The following is a 22,650-nucleotide window of genomic DNA, read 5'->3' on the forward strand; positions in this document are numbered from 1 at the left end:
TATTTTACGTATAATTTACATGTACCTAACCCTTTGGTTTAAGGATTTTTTTCTGTTATGGATCTATGTTTATGAGCTTTGTCAAAACTATATTTTTTTCTTTTTTAAGAAATTTAAAAACGTAGATGGCCAAGTTTGTAAAATGAACGACCGTTTCGGCCATTAAATAATTGAAGAGGCCGAACGAGAGACTAGTCTGTGTCATGTCATCTAGGTACCAACTTATTTTACACATGTCATCGCCGATCCGTCGATAGATTTACTTAGGTTTATCGATTGCTAACTGTTTTCGCTTCGTGACTAGAGATCGAAACTTTTTGAACGATACTTTGGTATCGATAAGTTCTTTCGATATGATACGTCTATATTTGTGAAATATTTCAATTCTTATTTATTATTGTTTTAACGAAAACCTTTTTGGTTCTTGTCTGTTTAGGTTTAGTGGAAGCCAACGGAAAACAAATTTTGAAAATAGGCGATAGGTATACTGGATTATTTGTTATCTAGGTTAGATTAGGTTATTATTATTGAATTCATGAATTTTGCTGAAATCGGCTATGAAAATTGCCGCTGTTTCCGTCTCGCTTCCAGTGAACAGGCTCGTACCGCCTTTTCCTATTAATGTATGTGACATGCTTAATTATTTCCCGCGATCAGTTATCGAGTTTCTAAGTAGGTAAATGAGCGATCAATTTTTATTGAAATTTACCTTTACAGAAGCTTTTCTTCAATCTCAAAGTATTTAACTTTTGACAGTTATTGTAGGTGTATTCAATATACAAAGGTAAAAAGTAGATTAAGTCAAATAAAACAATATCATATTTTTGCAATGGAATTCCTACAATCTGATGTTGATTTTGGCCGTGTCACAAAGAGGTTTAACAACATTTTTTGGTACTGTTCACTTATGAGGAATACAGCGGAAAACACATTTTTAAAACACCCGATATACTGGATTATTTGTTAGGTTAACCTAACCAAACCTAACCAAACCTAACCTAACCTAACCTTACCTAACCCAACCTAACCTAACCTAAACTAACCCAAACTAAAAAATAATCCAGTATATCGGGTATTTTCAAAATGTGTTTTCCGCTGTATTCCTCATAACCGAACAGTACCTACCCATTTTTTGTTTATAAGAAATGCACACATGGAAAAACAACATGTATTTTTTTTAAGCCCGGGATTCAAATCTGAGACCCAAGACACTATAAACCAATACATGTCGCTCAACCATCATTACGTAGGTCCACACAATTTCGTTTCGATTCAGATCTACAATTTCATACGCTCTGAAGGCATCGATTTACCCAAGGAACAGATTAATATGATAGAAATGCAAAAGCCGGCCGCAGCCATGGCTTTGATGTCAGTTTTAGGTTATTGCTTAATAGGTCAGGTCATAAAATATAAAAAATACAAATTCCGCCGAGTGTCTTCAAATATTACAGAAAAATGTGCGATTCGTTTATGTTACAAAACTTAAATACACATACGTAGGTGAACACGTGACTAAGCTTATTTTATTTTTATCCACACTCGAGAATGATACCTTTTTACAGACTCATCCAGAAGTTAACTCTTCCCTTATTTTTGTATTCACTGAACTTATGACACAGTGAAAATGTAAATGACACAGGCTTTTTTTAAAGATAGAATCAGTAAATATATTATAACACCAGAAAACACAAAAAAATAAGAAGTTCGTAACCTTCTGGGTGTGGTTGTAAGAAAGTACAATTATCGGTGTAGAGAAATATGGGATAAACTTAAACAAGGATTAAAGAATATGTTATTTTACTACGTTTTCATTAGCTCGTATTCTTGTTTGTCCAGCACAATTTTTTTTTCTTGTTTGTCCAAGATTTGTATTGGACGATTGAAGATTTTTAACTAACTTCCCGACTAGCTAGACATTTGAAACCTCAAGAATATATCAGAACACGACGACAATGCATTCTTTTAATAGTTTTAGTTTTAGAATTGAATTCATTTTCAGTTAATTCTGTTTTGTATGGAAAGTTATTTCGGAAAAAAAATCGTAAAAAGTAAAACGCTATTATTGGTTGCTAAGGGGGTCCTAGCAACTAAATTATTAATATATATACGTGCGTTACTATGGAAATCAATATGAAATGTCAAAATAACATTTCAGTATTCTATATTTATTCAGTATTTCTATGAAGTACAATAAAATGTTTTTATTACTAAGTACATAGAATTGTCAAGTTTATATGATTTTAATTTAAATGAAATTTAAAAACGTGGTATATAAAAAGTTCTTTTTATCTTGACTTGACTTAATTATTTTTAATATTTATGTTGGTATCATGATAAGTAGGTATGGATTGAAGTTTGACACGTCAACACAACCTGCATTTTATATTTGAGGACATTCAAGAGGTTTTGTATTTATTATGTTTAATGACTTGCTCTCATTAAGTCGTAAAACAAAATGCTTGTAAAAATCTTGACCTATGGCAACTGGTTTTTCCATAATATTCAATATATTAATCTCTTTTTTGGATAACACTAATCACAAAATTGATAAGTATTTTAAAATGTCATTTAAATAAAATATACCTACCTGTATATTACTAAGTGTTTTTTTCTTCTTCAATTTTCTGTATGAAGTACCTACAAGTAGGTAGTTAACAGTACTTACCTTTTCAATATGTACTGAAATACGTCTTATAAAAAACATGTCTCATTTATGAGCACTGTGCCATGTTAAACGAGTCAAGATGAAGAAGACGATGAAACAATCTTAAATTGTTATGACCAGAATACTAAGAAGGTAATAGTCAATATTGTCTGATGTTGATAAACCTAACCATAATAATAATATGGCATATATACGTGTAGTAAAGTAATATCTACCTTTTAAAGAAAATCAGGACAGAATCAGAATATTAAAAGCTCACTTGGAGGTCGTATTTAAATAATTTGTTAAAATAAAATACCTTGAATTTCATTCTAATTACAAGGTATTATAACAAATATTAATTTTCTTTCGACCATGTCCGATCCTGATAGGATCATATGGGCCTCCACAGAGTGGAGGTTTGTATTAACAGATTTTATTTGTACGAGAAATGGATGTCAGCCACTTGCTCAACCTAATAGGACCATGGTCTGACTCATACACAAATTGAAAAACAATATGTGTACTTGCCAGACCCAGGATTCGAACCTGGGACCCTTGACTCTGCAGGCCGGCGTTTAAGCCACGCGGCCATCGTGGGTGTACAAATATTAATACTTATAGAAAATAAAATGTTTTAAAACTCTACCTACATACTATAAAAAAAGCTTTATCAGTCGCCCGGAGGGTTAATGATGTGACTTCGAGTCCCACTAGGTTTTTTTTCAATCGATGTATATTATTATAATATAATAAATCATCTAATTTTCGTGTATATTATGAAGTATTGAATAAAAAAATACCCATGGTATCTGTCTATTACCTACTTACAAATTAATACATGGCATCGGTTGTCTAAAGTTTACTATTGATATTATTTTGCATGCAAATATATCTATATATTTTTAATTCTGAATATACGTAACCATTTTTTTATTCCACAAATAATTCACAAGATTTTAGAATTTACCATTCTTTTAATTGAACATGCATAACAATTTTGAAAACACTTCTGAGAAAATATACAACCAATTGAAAAAACCTTTTTTGAAACCACCAGGTAGGTATATTATTTACAATAATTAACACCATGCAAACTGGATTTTATTTTACTAAAATAACTGCTATTAGACTGGTCATCATTTTCCTTTCCCACACAAAATTAGTTCAATAATTATTAATGTACCAACTTAACTTTTATTTCACACTTTTTCACTCATTTGGACCGGGTACTATCCTATTGTACCCCAAAGTAGAACCATCCCTGGTTATCAATAAATTTATTAATATTGCCTATTATTCAGACCCATTTAGCGCTCCGGTTGATCCAGCCCTGCGAGGCCTATAAGTTAGGTATAAGTAATTATTTCACGGTGAATTGTCATCATCACATCATGAATATTAAAGTGATCAGTATTCGAGGCGTAGGACGGACGTGTGGCAAAAATTTAAATGTCATTTGAATGACAATGTCGCGTTTCTCGCCGTGAGGAAAAACAAATCGACCATGTTTTTTTTTTCATTTATTTACTCGCGTTCAATATTCATCGTGCCCCCTAGTGATGTGTCAACTTACCAAGACATATACTTACGCCATTTGTAAAACTACGCTTATCGATATCTTACTGTGTAAATTAGGTACTAATTTGTGTTTTCCTTTTTTTCCAAAAGAAAAGCTGGTACTGTTCGGTTATCAGGAATACAGCGGAAAACACAATTTGAAAATACCCGATATACTGGATTATTTGTTAGTTTGGGTTAGTTTAGGTTACGTTAGGTTGGGTTAGGTTAGGTTAGGTTAGGTTAACCTAACAAATAATCTAGTTTCTCGGCTATTTTTAAAATGTGTTTTCCGCTTTATTCCTGATAACCGAACATTACCGAAAAGCTTTATTAATGATGGTCTCTACCTAAGTTTGCTAATACCTACTTGCCAAAAACTCGCTTTGGCACTACGGTTTCTCAAATTAGGTGGTAGGGAAATCTGCAGGGAGGGTTAGCAGCCCTCAGGACCTACAAGAGGGCATTAAGGTTAAATTAGGTACATTAGACGCGTAGACCCAAGCAGATCCAACGATCCACACCAACTGACGTGAACAACGTATTTACACTATTAGCAATTACACGCAACGATTCGATTGCGTTGGTCCTTGCTTTTGATTAATTTTAAATAAACATAGTGTTGCTATTATTAAAAATATTGGTTGACCGAAAACTATTTTTTCGTTAGATTGGTGGGTACATTGAATAGTTTTCCCTCGAAATTTTACGTCAAAACTCAGCTGTTAAACCTATCCTCGCAAGCAGGCGGTAGCTTCGGATATTTTCGTACGTTCTCGGCAATCTTCGCTTAAATCTTCGTGAATCGTGGCAGACGGAAAAAGGATTGGTTCCAATTTGCTCACGATCGTTCACGATCCCGGAAAACCATAGATAATAAATTTTGACTAACGTGGCAGACGATCGGGCTAGACGCAATCTGCCAATGTAATTTGATCATTAAGGAGCAAGTGAGTACCAGTTTTGACAGTGATCTCGGTTAGCCCGTTTATTCATGTTCTATAAGTCAGTCTAAGTAGTGTTTCTTTCTTTTAGATAAAACTGAAATAATACTGGCAGATTGTTGTCATACCAATTATTTGTACAGAACCTAACCGTTGACCCAACTGTCACTGATCTTTGACTGAGTCGTGTTCTAAAAATAATAATTATTCTAATTTAACCACGATTACGAGTAACGATTCAAAATGACATTTCACGATCGGGACAGACAATTCGGCGTAATTGTTCAATCGGCAAGTCTGATAATGATTTGCTTTACTTTAAGTTTACATATTTTTTAAAATTTAGATATCGAACGCTGTTTATAATCGTGTCCAGAAACTTGTATGTATGCAGTTCGCCATATCACACTTCACCGTAAAATGTTGTATCGGAAATATATGGCCGTATATTAAAGACCGCCCAACATCTTTGGGTCGTATAGTAGGTACTGACATAAAATTCATGTTTAAATAAAACACGGTTCATGTCGATTTACACTTTACAGGAAGCCAGTAGCAAACAAATTTTGAAAATAGCTACTGGACTATTTGTTAGGTTAGGTTAGGTTTTCATTATTGAATTCATGAATTCATGAAACGGTCATATCTTTCGGATAAGAAAGCCCACGACGAACTGTGCCACTGAGAAATGTTTTACGTACAACTTACATATTGTAACCGTTTATAATAAATATGTAGTATTGCAATCGTCTTTGAGATATTTTTAGACGTAAGTAATACAATTTTCTTCTTCTAATGAGTAGGTATAGTTGGTCAGTAGCGGCGTTGGAATCTTCTCGACGTTGGGGCAGGCGTACCGCACTGCAAAGACGTCGCGTAGGAGGGGAGGGGGGCGCGTCCAATCGACAAATAAATCGAAATGTCGCGTCGCCGCGTGTCGAGGCGAGGTGAGAGCACGTCCGCCGCAGCACATACGCACAGTGCTGGATCAAGGACGAACTTATATACCTATATGTATATATTATATAATATTTAGTCACTGATCAAAAATAGTTTTTGTAGTGATCTGCATAAAGTTATAAAACATAGTAGATACGAGGGTGGGTCAATAAGTCCTTAGAAAAGCCGATAGGTGGCGCGACTAGTACTGTAAGCGGTTTGTTTTCATGCAGCGGCACTACCGATTCAGTATGCTGCGAAGTTTCAATCAGATTGGTCAGGTTGTTGTGTGTTTCTCGTACATTTAAAAAAAAAATTTGCTTGTGAAAAATGGAAAAATGGAAAATGGAGAAAATTGAGTTTAGACTTGTTATTAAACATTTAATATAAAAGGGTTAACTGCAAAGGAAATAAAAAATGAGTTGGATTTAGTTCACGGCATATCTGCTCCTTCACTTGCAACTATTTATAACTGGTTAAATGAATTTAAACGTGGTCGTACATCAACAAAGGATGAACCACGCTCAGGACGTCCTGTAGAGGTGACTACACCAGAAATGATCAATAAAATCCACGATATGGTGTTAAGTGACCGAAGATTAAAGTTGAGTGAGATAATTGAGGTTACAGGGATCTCAAAAGGTAGCGTCATTTCTATTTTACATGACAAATTGGGCATGAAAAATATTTCTGCAAGATGGGTGCCGCGTTTGCTCACAGTCGACAATAAACGCAATAGGGTGGTGGCCTCTAAAGCCCTGTTGTCGCTCATGCAACGCAATCCGGATGAATTTTTTCGTCGCTTTGTGACTGTAGATGAAACATGGATACACCACTATACTCCCGAGACGAAGGAACAGTCAAAGCAGTGGATTGCGAAGGCAAACCATGTCCAAAGAAGGCGAAAACCGTAAAATCAGCTGGTAAGGTTATGGCTACTGTATTTTGGGATGCACGTGAAATTATTTTCGTTGACTATTTGGAAAAAGGAAAAACAATAACAGGGGATTATTATGCATCTTTATTGGACCAGCTAAAAAACAAAATTGAAGAAAAACGGCCTCATTTAAACAGGAAAAAAATCCTCTTTCATCAGGACAATGCCCGTGTTCACACATGTTTACAATCAATGGCTAAAATTGAAGAATTGAAGTTCGAATTGGTCGACCACCCACCGTATTCGCCAGATTTAGCCCCCAGTGACTTTTTCCTTTTCCCAAACTTAAAAAAATGGCTAAGTGGACAACGTTTTTTTTTTCAAATGAAGAAGTCATCGATCGGACAAATGCTTATTTTGAGGACCTTTCGAAAACTTATTTTTCTGACGGTTTAAAAAAAATTGAGAAACGTCTAACCAAGTGTATTGAGCTCCAAGGAGATTATGTTGAGAAATAAAAAAAAAATACAAAAATAAAAACTGTTTTAATGCTTTTTTCTAAGGAATTATTGACCCACCCTCGTACCTACTTATTTCTTTTACATATTATTTCTGAATTTATCGTAAAAAACCAAAAAAATATGGTTATTTTAAGTTGTAAGATGAGGGTGGTTGTTCCATTTTTATATTGGCTGCAATTTGACGTATGTACCTACCTACTGAGATGTTTATTTTTCTTTTAAATATTAAAGCGCAATGCACATTGAAATTCGACTAGACACAAATATAGTCATAAATCATATAGTCCGTACTATTGCAAGTCTCTCCCGCGCACTATCGGGCGCAATAAGAAGATGCTTGGTAGTCCCCGATATTATGAATATCTATTCTGAAGGTTGCGGATGTGTGCATGACATTTCGTATGACATGAGTATTTCGGGACGTGATGAATAACACACAGAGATGGTATTTTCATAGTTTTATATATTGGTAATAAATTTAGTATAAACACGATTGTCTTATTGATTTTAGGTTGAGTTGGATAATTTACATTATAATTTGGAATTTAAATTAAGTGAGACGCGTAACAAGGACGCGTTGTCGACTAAATTGTTTAACGACGTTGAGACGGCCGAGATGCAACCGTTTCCTTTTCCGTTTTTGCGTAGTTGTCTATGGTCTATCAATGACAATAGACAACAACATGACAGTTTGTAGGTTTATATACAGCCCCGATAGAGATGCGACGCAAACTCCTGTCAAAAAGGGTTAAACGTCAAGGTACGTTTTGTATTGGCAAAAATATTGGGAACATTCATTATTAGCTAATTTGTTTGAAAGATATTTCTGAAGCTGAAATGTCATTTCATTGCGATCACTGCCATTTTTTCTCTCTAATGATAATATATACAACTGATAGGCCCTTCGCAGTCGTTCGGCGATCATGTGTACTACTATACTACCGGCTCGCACTTTGTAAAATAGTATGGACTCTATGTGCAGTACCGGCGACTTTTTGAACTACACACAAGCGACATTAATTTTTATGCGTACCTACTTCAAAATATGTTACATGTGACATCAGGCATGTTTACATTCAAAATGTTACAATCACGCAATGTGGTGGTTAAGTCACATATTGTGTTTTGTGAATGCCAACAAAATCATATTATTGAAAAAATCGACGTGATACAGTCGACAGGAATTTGTATGTACGACCCGGCTAATAGATAGTTATTGTGTACCTAATCAATATATTTGTTTAAAATTTGCAGAATATTATACTTAAGTACGAGTATAAAAGGTACAGTTCGGTTATGAGGAATACCTAGAGCGGAAAAAACATTTTGAAAATACCCGATATACTGGATTATTTGTTAGTTTGGGTAAGTTTAGGTTAGGTTAGGTTTGGTTAGGTTAACCTAAAAAATAATTCAGTATACCTATCGTCTTTTTTCAAAACGTGTTTTCCGCTGTATTCCTCATAACCGAACTGTGCCGTATAAAATTGTAATATGCAACAGTATTTAGTATAAGCCGCTCTTAAAAGTAATAGCACGAATTCGATAATATTACATTCGTCGAGGTACAGTAAAATAAATTCGCACGCCGCCCCTGTGGTTACCGACCAAAAAACATGTAGGTAGATTTGGCTCGTTCGAAATTACTTTCCAATACATTTAGTTGGCGCTACGTGACCGGTGAAAGCCAGCGAAAGCCTTCGCCATAGAGGGGAGAGGAAATGAAGTAAATATTTGAAGGGGTAGTACAATGAAAATAATTATTCCAACGTATCTACCTGTTTTTGTGAATTATTCATGTCCCGCATTCATTATTAACTTCAAAACTCTCTCATACAGTGAGATGATTGTTAATATTTTCATATTAAATTACCTAATAGGTAAAGGAAAATTAAGATATTTTACCCCAATTGAAAGTAAGCGTTAGCCGGCTCTCACATCAAAACCCGTCCGCCTGCAACGTGTCGAATACGTCGATATGACGTCATCGTTATTAAAAAAATACACGTTGCCAAATAGAGCTCCGCAGATTGGTCGACTGCGACTTTATAGTTTGAAAAAAAAAATCTAGCTACTGTTGCGATCAACAAATTGCATGCTCCTCGGTCTGCGAGTCGAAGACGCCAGGACGCATACGTACACCTATGAACTGGTCATTCCTATACCAGCTCACCGATTGCCTCATCCAAATATATTTACGTTTCGAAGGTTACGTGCAACTGTTACTAGGTAGATGTGCGTAGTCTTCATATGCAACACTGGATCTACGTTATTGGAAGGTTTGATTTATGATAATACAAAAATAATATATATATAATAAATAAGTATTCTTGAAAACAGTGGCGTAGGGTGACTTTTGGAAAGAGTTAGGCTGTGGAGAGAGCATACTTGGCAGGTAAATACTTACGGGAAATAAGAAGATAATCCGATATTAGGTACTACTTATGAATATGTACACACTAATGACAACGACACACTAAATCGATGAAATTTCAAAAACTCACTGACGATATAAAAGTAAGCAATCCGTTTGAATTATGTATTATCCTTAACATTTATAAACGTAACTTTCTTTTAATCTTTGAAAAAATCCGTTGTTGTGTAGATACAGATGTTCCACAACAGTTTATAATCACACCCGTAAAACTAAACATTTTAAAATAATTACAACGTTTTTCTTACCTCGTATTCTTATTTGTCCGGTGGTTTTTTGTCCGGTACAAATCTTGCAATCGAATTTTAACTAACTTCCCGACTAGCTAGACATTTGAAACTTTTAGAATATACCAGAACACGATGCCAATGCATTTTTTAAATACTTTTAGCCATCTTTAAGTAGAATTGAATTCATTTTCAGTTAATTCTGCTTTGTATGAAAAGTTATTTCGACACCATTATTGGTTGCTAGGGGTCTGGGCTCCTAGCAACTAAATTATTAATATATACCTACGTGCGTTACTATGGAAATCAATATGACATTTCAGTATTATTTCTATCAAGTACATTTTTTTTGATCGTTTAGGGCTTGCGCAGACAGAGAGCGGTCGGAGTTCTGCGTTCAACCGACCGTTGACCGCTAACGTTCAGGGACAGCAGACAGGTGGCGGTCAACAATAAGCGTTCCATTTGTTTACAAACGTTGTACTGACACAAGCGCTGCATAATGCGACACCGCTATATTCCGACTGCGAGTGGAAGTGAGAAAGCACCGCTGTTGCGTACTCACTCCCCCGTGTGGTTTCGCTCTATGTTGTGTGACTTCTCAAATTCCTATGACGGGACTGGACGGGAGGTACGGCGTTCTTTGTAATTCCGGGCATAGAACTCTAGAACTCTAGCGTTCCAATTGACCGGCGCGGTCTGACCGCCGTTTGTGTACCCATACAGTATGAAGTCCATACAGTACAAAGAACGCCGAACTCCGAACGCGGAACGCAGACCGCCTGACCGCGCTCTGTCTGCGCAAGCCCATAAGCTAGTCAAGTCAAGTTTATATTATGATTCAACAGGAAATTTAAAAACGTTGCATATAAAAATTTCTTTTTATCTTGTAATTATTTTATAAGTATTTAAAAACACTGACTAATGGCAATGGTACAATAAGGTACAATATCAGATCTCAACTGACATAACTGACTGAATAAATTATCTTAGTCTATGACTCAACCAAGTGATAAATAAAAATCACGAGATAAACTATTTTTTATTTTTAACAACAATCAATATTTATATATGATTGAATATTTAAATTTAAATTAAATACTTGGAAGATATAGTTTTCTTTTAATAATCGCCTGGTATGGAGCCTTCGCCACTGCTTGAAAATCTTTATCTAAATCCCCATTCACCGTGTAATTAAATCAACTTTGGTTTTCTTTTTTCCGCATTCATTATTTCAAATTCGTGCAGACTAACCTATCACAACATTCCAAAGTCTTTCAATTGCTAATTGTCAAATTAAAAAAAAAACCTCTATTACAATAAGATAATGCAAGTCACTCGTCGCAAGTCGCGTCGAAGAAAATTCTCTTTTTTTGTTTAATCGTCGCGACTTTGTTTTGTTTACGGTTCATTTGTTTTACAATAAAATTCGTGATTTGACACTTTCCAATGAATTAGCGATGTTTTTGTTCATTGTTGTAATAATTATTTCATACGCGAGATTGTCGTGAAATGCTAAACTGTCTTAAATTGACCGCTTTGATGCATTTGTGATGCGATTTTCCAATAATGTAGTTAATGTCATTCATTCATCGGCTTTATTAAACAATGCAATAATTGATTACAGATTATGAAAAAATTATAGCATAATGGATATAGGTATTTTAATACAAACTTCCACTCTGTGGGGGCCCATATGATCAGGATCGGACATGGTCCTCGAAATATACAGTATTCCATATCGTTAAAGAAAGGAATGTTTATAAGACACAAGACTTTTTCGTTTCGACAATTAATAAATTGTTATTTAATGTTGCAAATATAATATAATTTTTTGTGTAACCTTTTTTGGCTACTTGGTGTGGACTCGGTGGAGTAAAAATAATGAAATAACCCATTTTGACGATATGGAGTAGGTACCTAACCAAATTTTACTTACGAAATATGTCAGTTAATTAGCCATTAAAATGATTATGGATAGGTATATTATATAGACATAATAATAGATTTTAAAAAACAGACGATTAACACTAAAGCCTGTGACGTGAGAATGGGTAGGTCATGCGTTGCTTAAAGGCACGAAATTAAGGCATAAATTAATTACACACATCTTCGATTCGGATTCCGTGGTTGTAAGATTTTTTCCGACTACACAACTTTCTTCTTTGAGCACTACGGTGCATGGTTGCAGCATCAGTCCCGTGCGGCTCCGTCTCGGGACGGAATGAGCACTTAAAATCACTTCTTTCAGACACGTTTAAAGCGTCATAGAAAGCGGCCGTGCATATCCACGGTTGTGCATATATGACGGGTGGTGGTGGGCACTTTAACGTACACATTAATAATAATTACAAGATAAAAAGAACTTTTTATATAATTACAGCATTTTTAAATTTTTTGTTGAATCATATAAACTTGACTTGACTAGTTTAAACGATCAAAAAAAAAAAACTGTATTTGATAGAAATAATACTTACTGAAATGTCATTTTGACACTCATATTGATTTCCATAGTAACGCACGTATACATTAATATTTAGTTGTTAGGACCCTACCAACCAATAATAGTGGATTGGATTACGGATTTCTTCCGAAATAACTTTTCATACAAAACAGAATTAACTGAAAATGAATTTAATTCTACCTAAAAATGGCTAAAAGTATTAAAAGAATGCATTGGCATCGTGTTCTGATATATTCTCAAAGTTTCAAATGTCTAGCTAGTCGGGAAGTTAGTTGAAAATCGATTGCAAGATTTGTACCGGACAAATAAGAATACGACCTAATAAAAACGTTGTAAAAATATATATACTTACTTACTTTTTTAAAAAGGTTAAGATTATTTTTTTATTATTTTTTTATTATTTTTTTAATATTTACAATAATACTTGTATACCTAGGTACCTACTTATTATTATTTTAATGCTTCAACAGGCCATGCGACCTAATAACAGTAGTTTATTTAGTAATAGAAGTGAAACAATCACAAATATTAAAAAAAGGCTTTGAGAAAGAGATATAGTTATATTGTGACCTCACCGGGTTGAACCCAGAGCCCGCGGGTTAAATTAAACCGGGTTACTACCATTCTATTCGTGTTTTAACATATTCGTGAATACTATTTTATACATATTAAATTTGTACTTTAATATAGTGCTGTATGTTTCGATTAAGCTATGTTTCTATAATTTTACAAAATAAAAATGGTAAATTGTTTGAATGCATAGATTTATTTGGAAAATTATAATAAGATTATTAATATTTTCATCGACTACCCTACGTCACTAAACATGCCACTTTATGTAGTCTGCAGTGGTTCTGTACCTATTATTATAATTACTGAATAATGATATAATGCTATCTATAATATTCCACAACAAATATTAAGTGTCATGCATAACCGAGAGCCATGGACACGATTTCATATCCACCTCTGCAAGCACTGCTACTTCCTGCTTCCTCTACACCAGCGCTACTAATCGATCTAATCACGATATTCCTACCACATTCTGTTTTACGGTATGATACGTTTCGACTGATACCACTGGAATGCATGTGATTTTTTCGGAAATGTTCGTAAAATTCCCACGAAATTTTGATTCAAATAACCACATGTTTTTAGTTCCATTTTTAAAATCATCTGTCAACTATAGACACCTACCTACAATAATACTTACTTATAGATTTGCGTATTTAGATAACAGATTTTTTTCGGTAAGTATTTATTATCTGTGCTTAGTTGGTAGCTATGGGTTCCGGGGAGATGCGATTTTTACAAGAAGTAGATAAGGTGGTCGCGAAAGTAAAAATCTTAAGAAAAAGATAATTTCCATGTAGAGTATGCATTTCATAACTTTTCACTCCGGCTCTAGGATGAAAATGATGTAATATATTCTAAAAATATTTTTTTTACATATATTATCTATCTATTTTTTAGGTATATTAATACAAGTGAATATCATTTGATCTAATTTTATGCGAGGTAATCAGGCAAATAGGCGTATCAGTGTAGTAAAAAGTGCAAAGTTATAAAACGTGTAGGCACCTACTCTATGACAACATCTTCTTGGCTACGTGTTAAAACTGGGAACTAACATGCTCCTCCCATTTTTAACCACACTTCCATTATAAACTAACAAGCTCCTCCCATTTAGTCGATAACAGCGCGATCCTTCACGTAGCCAAGAAGATGTTGTCGTACAATACTCTAAGTAAGAAAGTAGGTAAGTATTTTTAACACCTAAGTGCGGGATTTCTTTTTGCAAGTGCACCTAGGTACCTTTAAACCTGACAGTATCTTGAGCCTCCACATAGTTGATCCATTAAATTGAAAAATATATAGATACTTAGGTATTGTTTTTTCCAATATATGTTTGATAACCTAATGACCTAAATGACATAAATGTCCTAAAAGGTCAAATGCATGACTAAGTCACATCTAAGCTCGTCTCGATTGTATCACGTTGAATATGTCGAAGTGATTTTGTTGGTATTCACAAAACACATTTAACCTAATGTAGCTCCGCACACAGCTGAAACGTGACATTTTAATTTGAGTAGTAACAAATTTCACTCGACATGGGGCACATGTGTAATGCCGAAATGTCGCATCGGCACATGTGCAGGAGCTGCCTTTTTATTCGTTTCGGCTAGCCGTGTGACGTTACCGTTCCGGCATAGTCTTGCCTATTGGCATGGAAGAGAATTGCAGAACATTCAAGTAAACATATGTTACTAACTAACAACTAATTAAATTTGTGCAGATACAATACAATTATATTATCTTAATAGGAATTTTATTTAAATATTGTAACCACTCCTAGTTATAAGAACGTCAGAAGTCAGTTCCGATCTAATACCCGAAGGGACGTTAATTTAGTGGACTAGGTATCTAACAACCTATAAGAATTTTATACCTACTCCGGTTAATGATTATTGAGAAAATTACCCGTCTTTTGTATGTGAGTACGAATAGATTTATAGAAACTAATAATTGCACTTTAGATCATTTCTGCAATGATAAACCGCATTCCGATGCACTCAAATCAAATGACGTGCATTATTTTTGCATCGAGCAACAAGTGCACTACAGTGGCATGATATATGCACTCGCTGGATGCCAATCGCTCTATTCAAAACCGCCTGTACTTTATTTATTGCCATTGAAACAATAGCTCAGCTGCAAATGTAAATTCAATGATTTATGACTACATATAAAAAAAAAACGATTTTTTAACAAACATTTTGTTAATATTTTACCTGCCCAGTTTCAAATAAGTACACAATGAAACAGTTTCGTCAATTATTTTATTGTTTGATCAAGTTAATCGAGGACAATCAATTATTTTCTAGGTCTGTTTGTCAGTCTGGCAACATTAAATTTGTTTTACACACATATAATTCAATTTTTGTTTCAATATTTGATCGCGTAATTGCTTTGTTGTTCAGTTTCATTGTGTAGTAGATATTTATAAAAATAATGAGGTCTCATGGACCTAGGTAATGGTTGATATTATTAATATTGTGGATCAATTTTACTTTCTTTCAATAATTTCTCTTAATTAATTATAATAATCAAAGGTTGCGATAACTATCGCTGATATTGTAGCACTGATCTTGCTGTCAATAACTTTGGCAATTTTGATAACTATCGACAGAGCAATTACGTACCCATGTAGGTATATAGTATTGGCGAAGGATGGAGGTAGGCTGTTAAGATCTGACATTAATAGACCACAATAAACTTTGTCTGTTATACGTATTTGTTTTCTTTGAACTAAGTCTACAATTATCAGATTGTGTAGGTTATTTTTTTAAATTCAATTAAACACTGCGAAAACCATGCCATAATAGATAATTCATAGTCAAAAAATAATCGTAGGTATATTTATAAAATATCTAAAATTATGCCATTAAACCGTACATATTTTTTGATATTTTATAGATATAATATTTTTTATCTACTATAGTTTGGTTAAGCAGGGCCTTATGAATTTTAAAAACTATTATATAACAACATAACTTGTGTAATAATATGTACCTATTCCTAATCCAACGAAAACAAATAAGTTTAAATGAAAAATCATGCACAATTTTGTTGTATCGCTCAAAATAAACCTAAACTATGTAGGTATTATGGTTTGGTTTAGGCAGGGTTTAATTGATTTTTAAAAACTAACCAACACCATCTGTAAATTAAGTATAGTCTTAGTTCAATAAAAAGAAATACTTACGTACGACTAACACAGTTTAATGTGCACCTTTTTACGGTGGATCACAGCCTACCTCCAGCCTTCGCTACTGGGTTACGATGACTATAGCTGAAATTGTACCGCTGCTTTGATTATATAACTTGAAATCCTTTTTATTTGTATGAAATCTTATTTAGGTATGGTCCCAATATTGAAGCTCGATTTGATATACTTAAATAAAATAAAAATGTTGTTATAAAAATCGATGTTTTTTAAAATGAATGTAAAAATATTAAAACTATGAATTAGTCAAAAATCTACAAAAAATAGAAAACTTAATAAACTAAATTTAATAATAAATATGACCATAAAATAATATGCAATAATAACGTGAGACCCTGCACCAAATTGACATTTTATAACATTTTTTTTAAATTGTAGGTTTATCTTTGACTTAAAATAAAAAATATTTTTCTTTTTAATGTTTTCAGATACATATTTATTAATTAATACACTTTAGATTGTTAATTATCAAAAAAATGTTTCAAATTGCAAGCTTCGTATTTTTCCACTAAGTGCCTCTTGTAGAAAGGCTGAGTAAAGGCTTCACCTTAAATGCCAATTCATATTATTATAAATTAAAGGAAATATTGGATGGCTTGTCGCAATCATAGAAAATCGTAATTTAAAGAACAGTAACATGAGTAGGTGATAATGTTTCGCAAAATAAAACAAGTAACGGTAAGTAAGCTATTATATATTTGATTAACAAAAAAAATTCACCTGTAAAGGGGTGATGCTTGGTTAATTAGCGCTATGTTGTAGTTAGTTTATTTTACCGCTGTATACATATAGATTACCAAACAGGTAGATACCTGCACGTTTTCACATACTCGTTTGACTTCAGACGTAAATTGATATGACCACATCCGATTGTGGTACGGACAATAAAACAATTATTACATCGGACAACGTATACGCGTATCACACTGCTGTGGGATTTGAACCCAAACGGTACTACGCATGAGGAGAAATTGACATGCAATAAGTAAACACTATTTTATTTTATTTTATTTTATGAATCATAAATATTTTTTCATTCGTGAGTGAATTATCGTTCATAAAAAATTGCAACAGAAATTTAATTTTATTGTAGTTTTTCCAATCGTTTACTGGGAACTTAGAACTTAAGGTTTATGTACTAAGATGCTGAGTAATTTTGAGCCTCCTCTCGATAAAAAATAAAATAAAAATCATTTATTCCATCTACCAATATAGGTAGGTACCTTATAAAAATATCAATATATCTCTTATTTAGAATTATATCGTTTAGGTAACTAAAAATATCTTACACCGAAGAATGACAAAGACGACACATGAAGCGCTTAGTTTCAAAAGCCTCTAAAACGATTTTAGGTAGTTTTGAGAAAAATGAGAAAAACTCATATCTATTAAATCTGTGAACTTTATGTACTTACTTATTTATTTTTTAAATCGTAACATTCTAAAGAGTACTTTGGCTTTCAATTTTAGGGGTATTTGAAAAGCACACCCAACCATTTTAGCGGGTTTTGAAATTTTCCCTAATTTTTGATCATACGTATTGACGGTTTTTAGAGTTTCTTAAAGTTCAATCTTTGGCCATCATACAGGTAACAAAAATATCCATCTAAATACAATATATCTAACTCAAAAATTTTCAAAAACCGTTTTAGGGGGATTTGAAACTAGGCGCTTCACATTATAATACGAGTATTAGTGCCTTTTTTCAAATACCTACGTACCTGTTTGAGTAGATATGTTATAAACTCATTATTTTGATGTTAATTGTAGAGATTTTTTTATACTTATCTGAACTGTTTCGAAGCTCCCTTTTAATATTTTTGACAAATCAGTTGCATCATAAGCCGGCTCTCGCATCAAAACTCGTCTCGCCTGCAAAGGGTCGACTACGTCGATGTGACTTCATCGTTATTCATAAAACACACGTTATCTTATGAACCTTCTCACACTGCTAGAATAAAAAAACATCTAGACACTTTGTCATTCATTTTGGTTTGCCGAGTGCGGAGTGACGTCACTGTCCTCGCACAGCCTTGCTGTACGCACATAAGAAAGTTGCATGTTGCGCTCAGTTTTGATTTATGACTATTATCCCAGTCGAGACGATTTTCGATGTGCGACTTGGCTAAGATGCGTCAAAGAAAATCGCCGCTGTTCACGGGTGTACCTACTCTACGTGTTTTGAAGTGAACTAGAATTTTAAAAAAGTTGTCAGCTACCTACTCGGTTAAGATCAGAGTCTATGAGAGATGAACAATCACGCCAGGTTGTATAATAATAATACATAGGGGTTAAAATAATAATCTTTATTTAAAAAAAAATATATCGTCTATGCTCTGGCAGAACACACTAACTGGAGAATACTAGTTTTGAGTAATTTGAATTTGAAGTTGTTAAAATGTTTAAAATGGTCTATCATGTGAGTTTATTAAGTAATCGTAAAAAGGATGCCTTTAAAATGAAGACTGTTTATTTATTAAGAGGGTTTCCAGACGGTAAAGTTTGAAATAAGGAACGTTTTGGTATAACGAACTCAGTATGTCATTTTTTCGAATTAGTGTCTTTATTAATCAATTTAAAAAAAAAACGAAAACATCACCACCTAACCTAACTTGTATTAATATCGCGAAAATGACTTTGTTTTATGTATTGCCAATAGACGGGTAATGCACTACACAGAATTATATTTTGTAGGTACCTACCTACCTATATTATTTGAATTCAAAATTCAAATTCGATTAATTTAAAACTATTAAATCTCACTTACAACTAGTTAGAACTGGGGTGACGACATCTAAAAAAAACAAAACTATTACCTATTATGAAATAGCATTTCAATTTTTGTCAATTTTCAAAAAGTCAATATTTTTTTATTCCAGATGCTCATACCGTGAAAAATATCACCTTCAATATTTTATCGAATCAGGTGATGAAGGACGGGAGTGAAATGACATGAGGGTGAGGGGAAACAGATGACGTGTCCAGCCGACCTTATCACCGGCTGTTTGATGATCACCATCTCGATATCCAATTGTGAGTACTCATATATCACTATCCTGCTTAAAACTTACTACAGTCATTGACCGAGGCAATCCGTGAATTGTGAATAAGATATACCTAACTGGTAACTAATTCGTAAGAAAATTTTAACATGAGCCTTCGAAGAGTAAAACTAGTCACGGAGTCATTTAATTATATTTAAGTTTAAAAAAATAAACGGTGTGTGTTGATACTTATGTACGCGCGTTAGAAGTTATACTTCTTTAGCGTAACAAAACAAAAACAAAACTTATGATAACCTAGATTCATCGACTAGCTCTTAATTATCTTGTTAAATTACACACTCAAGAAAGCCAACTTCATATGGATTACGGAATAATTATTCCGATCCCTCCTTAGATTCATCATTTTCAACTCCTAACTCCTCATGTCACATGCACACTTCATATCATTAAAGATAAATGACGGCAGAGCAAGAGGACAAGGAAGTGTGACACTAAAATCTTTTCATTCTGACACGTTTTTAGTATCATGGAAGGCGGCTGTGCACAAACCGCGGCTGCATATACATGGCGGGTGGATATGGGGAAACTTGTTGGAATTAGCTTCAGACGGATTCATGAAAAATAAATATAAGGAGTGTTCTTTAACACCATTCTGGTTGCAAATGCAACATGTATATCCAGTTTTAACAGAGAAAGTCCTGAAACACATATTGCCTTTTCCAACTTCATATCTATGTGAAGTTGTTTTTTAAGCATTTGTAGACATTAGGTCAAAAAAAAAATAGGCTTTTGGATGTGGAACTGCATCTCAGATTAAAATTAACAACCAGGGAACCAAATTATGAGTATCTGTCTCAACATAAACAATTCCATCCTCCTAATGAGAAGGATTGAAATCAATGGATTATAATGAATGTTATTTATAGTATAACTTTTATTTATTTTATTACGACTGAATTTTATGTTTCGTTTATTATTATTTTGTTTATGTAGGTACCACTACAAAGAAAAAATAAATATATTTTAATTATTATTAAAGTATATGCATTTTTTTTTGACGAGGGATAGGTACTCAGTGTTACGAAAATTATAGAAGGGGTACACAGAATATGTCGAAAGTTTAGGCTCTATCAGGGTCAATGCGTCGGGCCTCTACGTCACTAAACGCACCACTGTATTATCTTATATTAATATATTATGTGATGCCTTAATTTAAAATTTTCGTACTATCTTTTTTTTAAATATCATTTACTGGTTGATAGTATTATTTATTGGTCATTCCTAAAATTTTATTAATAACAACTATTTCTCTTTACGACTATTAATTGTCTTACATATATACGTTTTATAGAAACGCCACAAGCGCCAGCATACGCGTGAGTCTCAAACGGTAGCACCATTTTTTTCACCGTATTATATGCGTGAGATCTAAATGTATGCAAATTTATTTGTGGCGATATCAAAAGTGGACTAAGAACATTAAAATAAACATTTCATCCAAAATGGATCAAGAAAAACAAAAAATGTATGAACATTAATGACGGAGCATAGGTATAATATATACCTGAGACACCTGTACTTACGAAACGAAATAGGCACAGCAAAAACATACAATCACAACACAAATGACACGTTAATAAACTAAAAATGAGTTAAAATCATAACTTTGAGGTCGATTCTTCCGGTGTGCGGGGTCAGACCATGCCCCCGTGGGAACCTCACGCTCGGGTGAGCCCGTGGTGCCCCCCTCTCGAACCGGGGCCCCCTTTTTCCGATCGTGTGTGTGATTTTTGACCGCAAATTGTCGTTTTAGTTCACTCCCCACCTGTAGGTGACTTTCGTGATAGCTATTAATTTAAGGGTGGTTGAAATATGAGGATTTTTTCATTGAAAATGATTATTTTAATGTATTCAAATTTAAATTTGATTAATAAGGTACCTACATTCAAAAGAACACAACCACCTGATAAAAAAGTAAGTTAGTACAATAACTTGATGTCCATTGGCAAACAGCTACCCTTCAGCAGGCTTAGAGGGTCTCTAAGATGATTCGGCGCCCGGACAACTGGGCGCCACGTAATTGAATGAAATTCGTCAATAAATAGATGTTGGTGAATAATTATAAGTTCATACTTTTAAAATATACTTAAACCTATTTAATATTATTATATATATATAAATTAATATATTATTATGTAATACCTACACGGTGAGAATTTAAATATGCAAACGTAAATAATGATTTAAGTGTGTATGTGTTTAAGTTCCAATGAGAAGAGAGTTGTTTTATTTTTATATAAAGCCTCAGGCATAATAATTCTCAATCCGCAATAAAAAACATTATCTTAAGAGCAAAATTAATTAAGACTACTAAGTAGTAGATAATCTCCTCGTCTAATTTATGTATAAAATCGTAACGAACGTCTATTTATTTCAATCGAGAGGCGCCCAATTGTCCTGGTGCCCCAGTTGTCCCAGCTTAGAATACCACCCCTTTTCATTTTTAGTTTCAAATTATCTGACTAATTATTAGATACCTACCTACTTAGGTATCTTAGTTATTATGTATTTTCGGCTATCAGACAAATGCACCAAAATTTTAAATTCACAAACACACCATCTACTGAGAATGAGAGCATTTTCACAAAACCTTCTCCCAAATACTGGTGGTCTGTGGCGCTGATAGGCTTGGAGATATTTTCCTGTGCGATAAACTGTCATTAACATTAAATATTTATGTTGTCATGATTTTTATGCTTCGGTTATTTTTAAACTAAAATGTCAATTATTTATATTGAAGCGATCGCATCGTCTGCTTATTTGAAAACCGTCACTGCCATTAATAGTTGATTTATTTGTATTAGTTTCCTCATTCGCCACTCTTTATATTGTGCCACCCCTTTGCATCGCATGACCTGCCTACTCCCACGAGACGTCACTGAGTAGGCATCTATTAGAAAAAAAATGTTGCCGGGCTAGATCCGTATAGGTACATCGGATTCTGGTCAGAGTGCTTTAATAATTATAACTTTTAGGTACTTAACTAAATTGGTATAGCATATTGACTGGAAAGCCCGAATAATTTATGCTCAATAATGAATACTACATTCATTATGTAATTTAAAAAAAAAAATTTACTCCTATATAATTGACATTCTCTTGCTCCATACACTCTTTTGGTTTCTAGTTCTTTGCTGCCATGTAAATCCGCTGAACTTGATGAGTTCGTCTATCCAGTGGGT

The 22,650-nt window shown here is 33.7% G+C and overlaps 2 protein-coding genes and 1 long non-coding RNA gene across 3 annotated transcripts in view; 1 reads left to right on the forward strand and 2 right to left on the reverse strand.

Annotated features, from left to right (window-relative positions):
* LOC147066446 (uncharacterized) overlaps positions 1-22,650 on the reverse strand; it is a 594,497-nt gene that overhangs the window by 423,369 nt on the left and 148,478 nt on the right. The gene's annotated exons all lie outside the window — the stretch shown is intronic.
* Positions 1-22,650, reverse strand: part of LOC147066447 (uncharacterized) — a 1,147,709-nt gene that overhangs the window by 414,334 nt on the left and 710,725 nt on the right. The gene's annotated exons all lie outside the window — the stretch shown is intronic.
* The window catches only part of LOC147066449 (uncharacterized), a 102,406-nt gene that overhangs the window by 50,696 nt on the left and 29,060 nt on the right, over positions 1-22,650 (forward strand). The window contains exon 2 of the long non-coding RNA XR_015071601.1: positions 19,283-19,436. This is a non-coding gene — a long non-coding RNA (uncharacterized LOC147066449). The remainder of the gene's footprint in view (positions 1-19,282; positions 19,437-22,650) is intronic.

The sequence above is a fragment of the Rhyacophila brunnea genome, unplaced genomic scaffold, assembly GCF_057557595.1.
Source record: "Rhyacophila brunnea isolate RB1 unplaced genomic scaffold, BYU_Rbru_1.0 scaffold_5, whole genome shotgun sequence".
NCBI classification, from domain to species: Eukaryota; Metazoa; Arthropoda; class Insecta; order Trichoptera; family Rhyacophilidae; genus Rhyacophila; species Rhyacophila brunnea.